Source organism: the organism of the source record quoted next, unplaced genomic scaffold (genome assembly GCF_019419815.1).
Source record: "Pyrus x bretschneideri cultivar Hongxiangsu unplaced genomic scaffold, Pyrus_bretschneideri_v1 Contig25, whole genome shotgun sequence".
Taxonomy (NCBI): Eukaryota; Viridiplantae; Streptophyta; class Magnoliopsida; order Rosales; family Rosaceae; genus Pyrus; species Pyrus x bretschneideri.
The window spans coordinates 3,409,471-3,416,620 of NW_025999557.1; positions in this window are offsets into that span (position 1 = coordinate 3,409,471).

The following is a 7,150-nucleotide window of genomic DNA, read 5'->3' on the forward strand; positions in this document are numbered from 1 at the left end:
CATGCCCGTCGAATAGTTGTTTGCAAGCACGTGCAAACTTCTATTCTCATACTTCAGCTGCTTGATCTCTTGCTTGAGACTTTCCACCTCTGCCATCAACGATTCAACCTGACGGGAGCGAGCAAGTAGGCGTTGGCCCATGTTGGACACAGAGCCTGCACACTGAACGCTGAGAGCGAGGGACTCTTGAACGGCCAACTCATCGGACCGTCCTGACAGCAGCCTACTATCTTTTGGAGTGAGGAGGTTCCTAGCTACTATTGTAGCTGTTGTGGCGTCCTGCATCACGGAGTCTTCACCTGTAAGAGGACCGATAGAAGATAAAAAAGAAGGGCGCCATACATTACCTTGACCGGGTGCAACCGGATCGCTGCTGAGACTCAAATCTAAGCAAAGGTTCGATGAGTTAGTCATTTTTTTCAAAGGTGTTCAGAGAGAATGGGTGGATGAAGATAATTCTCAAAAGGCCGGAGACGATTTTCAAGAATGGGCAATTTTCAGAGTGTGTATGTTGGAGTGATCGATACCTCTGTAAAAAGCCAAGCGACACGACCACCGATTCAAAAAATCCGGATTTTCCTGCGTGAAGTTCGGCGACGCGTTCGCGGCTTTTCAGAAAATGCGTTCAACTTTGTCAAAAGATATCTGACAAAGTCGAGAACACGTGGAGGCCATCATCGCAACTACACGTCTTTAGCCGACAAGCGCAAAGTTCGGCGACGCTTTCTCTGCTTTTCAGAAAACGCGTGCAACTTTGTCAAAAGTGGCGCTCGTTCAGAAATCGAAGAGGCGTCGTTCAGAAATCGAAGAGGCGTCGTTCAGATATCGAAGAGACGTTTGTCGACAAGGGTAAAAGAACGGTACCACCACTTGCTATTAAGAAATCCCTATATGTGTCGACCTTCGTCTCTTATGGCAAGGCAGACCTGAAGAAAATGCCCAACTCTTCCTCACCTTTGAGGGCGCACTCCCAGCAAAGCCTCTCGAAATACACAATTCTTCTTCTTCCTTTGAGAAAACCTATTCAACCTTTGAAGATACCAGATGCCTGGAGTACAGATGACCCAGGAGGAAACGATAGATTGAAGCATGTGCTGATTCATTCACCGCTTCTTCAAAAGCAAAGGTATCTCATATCATCAAGGGCGAAAGCAAAGGTATCTCATATCATGCTTTTTCCCTATCTTTTCCTTTGCCCTTGTTCTCACCTGCCAAGACAAGGACAAAGAAAGCAATATGTCGGAACCTCCACTCAAACCAGTTGCCACCAAGGAGTGAAGCACCATTTAAATGCAAAGGTTGCATTCAACTCCTGCATCGGAGGACAAATACTACAAGAAAAGATGCTAAACCTGCATAAGGAAATACCACTTCTGCAAAGGGGAGCAAGTAAGGCAAGTGAAAATGATACATCGAAGCATGTGGAGACAAGCACAACAAATATATGTGCTGATTCATTCGCTGCTTCTTTGAAAGCAAAGGTATCTCATATCATGCTTTTTCCCTGTCTTTTCCTTAGTCCCTGTTATTACTCGCATGGCAAAGTGAAAGAAGCAATCAGCCGGCACTTGGAGTCAGTCTTCCGATCTGGAACCGACTACCTGGAACCTATTCCTGATTGCTTACCTAGTATTGCTCTCGAGTAGTCATCTTCAACGGTTGATACACTGCCAGAGAAGGGACAAGGAAACTTCAATCTTTCCGATTCGTATTCAATACGAATTGGAAAGATTGAACAAAGAAACAGGTCAGCACCTCCACTTCGTACTTGCCTGCCATATCCTGAAACCGCTCGTAGACCTTCGGGGGGAGACCAAAAGAATCCTGCTGCCCAGTTCAAGAGTAGCACAAAGGAAAATCAACGAGCGGAGGAGACCAGAAGAATCCTCCAGCCCAGTTCAAGAGTAGCACAAAGGAAAATCAACGAGCGGAGGAGACCAGAAGAATCCTCCAGCCCAGTTCAAGATCAAGCCTCAATGGCCCTTGAAGAAATCACAAGTCCGATTCAAAATCAAGTGTTCACCACCCTTGAATCAAATTCAACTCCAGATAAAAGGAGTAAGTTCAGACCTTCGGAGGAGACCAAAAGAATCTTCCAGCCCAGTTCAAGATTAAGCTTGTGGAAAATCAACGATTGGAGGAAACCAGAAAATCTTCCAGTCGAACTCAAGATCAAGCCTCGATGGCCCTTGAAGAAATTTCCAGCTCAATTCAAGATCAAGCCTCGACGGCCCTTGGGTTGACATCTACATTAAGGGACTTCAAAACGCATCTTCTACACGTGACAAGCACATGTCTACGACGCGCCTTGAAGTGGGGGCATTTGTGGACATCGAAATTTCGGTGAAATGAATGTTGACCAATAATTAAAATTTCAACACTCACGTGTCACATAAATTTTACATGTAGCGTGTGACTCAATGAAAAATCGAAATAAATTGGAAAAGTCATCAAATAGGACACGTGTCATTACTTGGCAGAAATGATTTATTTCATCTGATTATTTAAATCCAAAAATCAAGTTTTGAAATTCTATAAATAGGAAGCCAAGGCATTCATTTAGGGGGAGAAAAAGAAAGGAAGAAAGAAGGAAAGAAAGGAAGAAAGAAAGAGAGAAAGAAAGGAAGAAAGAAAGGAAAGAAAGGAAGAAGAGAAAGAAAGAAGGGAATTTACATCACACCAAAACCTTGAAGCCTCGAAACTCTAAAGCTCTCAAGCAAATCCCGAAGGATCAAGAAAACATTCTTCGTTCTTCGTCAAATCCTCCTTCAAAGGTCAAGCCCCAACGGCCCTTGAAGAACTTCCGCCGACTCAAGATCAAGCCCCGACGGCCCCTTGAAGAAAGTGTTCATCATCCGTTCGTCCTAAGATCAAGCCCCAACGGCCCTTTGGATCAACAACCTCAACAAATCCACACATACACTCAGTCTTCAAGATTAGGCCCAAAAGCCCTTGAAGATCCGCTCATCCATCAACCCTCAAGATCAAGCCCCAACGGCCTCTTGAAGAAATCCATACACTCAGTCTTCAAGATTAGGCCCAAAAGCCCTTGAAGATCCGCTCATCCATCAACCCTCAAGATCAAGCCCCAACGGCCTCTTGAAGAAATCCATACACTCAGTCTTCAAGATTAGGCCCAAAAGCCCTTGAAGATCCGCTCATCCATCAACCCTCAAGATTAAGCCCCGACGGCCCCTTGAAGAAATCCATACACCCAGCCTTCAAGATCAAGCCCAAAAGCCCTTGAAGATCCGTTCATCAACTGTTCATCCCTAGATCAAGCCCCGACGGCCCTTTGGATCAACAGCTCATCCACAAACCTACACCCTACGAAGATAGAATCAGAGGATCAAATTACAAAGAGATTGTAACCCCAAAATCAATACAAACAAAAAAGATATTTTGTACACGTATTCTTGTCTCTTGTTTCAGGAATTTTCCGTGTTTACACTTACGTTAAATTGCTTTATGGGGCTATGGAATGAAAATCCGGTGCAGGATGCCGATTGAGTTTTAGTTAAGTTAAATTGCTTAATGGGTTTGGAGAATAAAATCCAATGCATGATAATGATTGAGTTTTTTTAGTTATTTACAAGATGGAGAGTTTCAAATCCGAAAAGTATGAATGGAAACTTAACACCCTATCTACTAGAATATATTGAACCACATGCAACCTATCATGTCATAACAAACCACATGCATCTTCACCTAAATGGAATAAAAAACCTAATTAGAGATCCAAAACGAAACAAAACCCTCACATTGGTAGAAATGTCATATCCATTTCTCTATGTTTTGTGGATCTGAGGCAAAATAACCCAAAACCCAAACAGAATTCAAACAAATATAGCTAACATTAAGTAGACGAAAAAAATTGGAAAGAAATACCTCCCCATTTGTCTACAGTTGGGTTAGGGTTAGGTTCATGAGAAATTGATTCATAGGCCAAGTCACATGGTGTAACATTAATTCTATGTGTTACATATAATTAGAAAGTAATTTTGTCTATATGTTTAGTCTATTTAGCATTATCATTTAATTAATAGAGAAATTATTAATCGAAAATAAATTACATCATGATTTTAGTGAAATAACAAAATAAAAAACCAAAAAAAATTAGTGAAATAAAAACGTCATGTGGTGTGGTCCAAATACATTCGTTTCATCCGGTGCTTGTTTGGTTAAGCATTCAAATCTAAGTGCAAACCTACAAATTCTACATGTGTTCTGTCTTTTGGCATCCTCTAACAATGACACATATTGTCTTAGTACTGAGAATGAACGTAATGAGTTAAAAGAGGACGATCTTAATCACCAAATCCACGACTTGCATTTTGTAGTCAATTTACCAAAGCAAATCGGCGCTTTTTATTTTTTATTTTTTTGAGATAATTAAAGCAATGGTCTTTGAATTTTAGCTTAATTCGAGTTGGCCTTGAAATAAAAATTCGTAAATATTGGTCACTAAACTTGATTTAATGATAATGTAGAGCAATAATCCATTTAGGGGGCGTTTGTTTTTCCTCACTAAATGTCACTGGACTAGACTGGACTAACAATTAGTCCAATCCAGTATTTGTTCTGTACTGAGATTATGTTTAATGAGACTAAGAGGGACTCGCATGGACAAATTCCTTCGCTAGGAGTTCTTAGCGAGACCCCCAATACCCATGGGATTGCTAAGACCTCGTTTGCTCCGTCTTCGTATGCTCCGTCCTCATTATGCTCTTATCTCTCTCTGCTATTTGTTCTCTTGAGCACCGACAGCCACCATCACACCACAACTCGCCAATTCCAGCAAGACCACACCACCACTCTCTCCCTCTCTCCTCACCCTAAACCTAGAATTTCGAATTGAGGAAGACCCCGCTCTTACCGTTGTTCGTCCAACTCTAGCCGTCCTTCGATCCACCTCTGAGGAAGATCTCGCACTCATCGTCCTCGATTCAATACCGCCGAGAAGTTGTGTAGGTTAATTTATTTAATTTCCTGTATTTTTTTTTTGTTCAATTTCAAACTCGTGATGCAGCTCTAAAAAGGGCATCAAAGCCTTGACCCGTAGCTTCAGCACCGAGCCCCTTCTCCAGCCCTATCAGCTTGTTAATCAGGTTTGTGTTAATGGGTTTGATAAAATTACGTTAATTTGGATTAGTTTTATTAAAAAAAATTTGGTCAATTACTTGGCTTGATTTGTGATTTTTGCTTTGTTTTTGCTACTTAGTTTCCTTGTGGTCACTTTTGAAAGAGGCTATGGTTTGATTTTGACTGTGACCCATCACCAGCGCCTTACCTTTCTGGAAGTGGATAACCCCAATTAAAGTCCTTAAATAAGTCACTCAGACCACAGTATATCACTAGTCAATTGAAGGTCCTTAAATAAGTTATTTGAGTATTGTGCAATCATACTTGTTCAGGTTTTTGTCAGGTGGAAACATTACAAATCTATGGTATCAATCTGTTTCTTGTGTTAAACTTTTGGTCTTTATTTGTTTTCCTTGTATGAATGAATATGAAAATTCTTTTGAAGCCAAGATGGAATGTTTGGGGTTGTGATGTTGGCCTCCATACATGGAGGAAATTGATGTGTTTTGGCGTTGAGTCTTCCATGGTCAAGTATTTTGGGATCAATTTTGTGGAGTAACTCAGACCGTGAAGATTTTTATTTGAAAAGAAAATTGATGAATTGCAGCACTGATGTTTCACATTCTTTTTTTGTACTAGGAAAGTTATCTTAGCTATGAGTTTGGCTATTGTAGGTGATATGGTTATGATAGCATGCCAAGCATTCTTTGGATATGGGACATGTCACATACGCCACCTTGAACTCGCTGTTATCTTGGTGCAGAAATATCTTATTCGTGCAGCAGTTTAGGATCCTACATGCACTCATCATGTTGTTTGCACAGGAAGTTCTCGTTTGTACATGTGGACTCCTGGTGTTGCCTATAGTGTGAGCATCCCACCCTAACCACAATTTAGCATACTGGATCTAAAATGGAATTGAGTTGGAAGTTGTCTCCTCCTGAAGGATAAAGAGTTGTTTTGCCGCGCTTCTGTTGCAGTTCTTGAATTGAGTAAATATAGCTCGAATGATTGAGGCAGTTAGCTATTTTCCAAAGTTTATTGTAAAAAAAATTGTAGAATGTTAATGTAGTATTGGGATCTTTCATTTGTTCTAGTTGGAACATCCAACAGTTTGATTAAATTGGTGACCTTTCCCTCTCTCATTTGTTTTTCCTTTCATTGGATTAGCACTAGTGCACATGGAATTGACTAACTGACTTGCTTCGTTGTGAGGGAAGACATTTTAATTGCTTAGTTTTATATACAAGTGGAATGCTTAAAATGATCATGATCTCTTCCTTTTGCATATTGTTACTAGTTTTCTTCAAACTAGTTGGAACAAGCCAATCCAAATGTAGCAATGATCAATGTGCAACTATCCATTTGTCATTGTGCCTTGCATCATTGTGGGTTTGGGATTGAATGCAATTGTCATGGTATGGACTGAAATTGGCTTATACATACAAGAGCAATTCCAAGTAATTATTTCACAATTGAGTAAAAAACTGAACTTGTTAGACATCAATTTTCGTTGTACTCAAATACAAGTATAAGCCAACACCTTTAACTTTAATCTACAACTTTAAACCAAAGGTGAATAATTAAGAAAAGCATCACGAACCCTGTCGATTGTTGGGAGAAAAATTTGTTATATTGATGTTTGGAACAATGCTACTCTTGAATCTTGTATGTTTTTTTTGTTGGCAAGAAAATTTGGTTTTTGTATTTTTATTGAGTCTCACTCTCATCAAATATTATTAATTTTAATAATATCTTTAATAAAAAAGCAATTAAAATAGAACAATAACGTAGTCCTAGTCTAAGCAAACATCAAACTGGTAACAATACTATTTTCATTATCCTGCTTTTTAGTCCGACACTGCACCAAATGCTTCACTAAGCTAGTCCAGCTTAGTCTAGTCTAAGTCAGTCTAGATTAGTCCCTAAAGATAGTCCAGTCTGAAATAGTCCGATGCAACAAACGCATCCTTAGTTATAACTCTGGTAGAACTTCTATCCAAAACATTTCTAATTAGATACGAAAACTCTAATTAAGACAAAATTCAGAATTATTGCTCCATTTAAA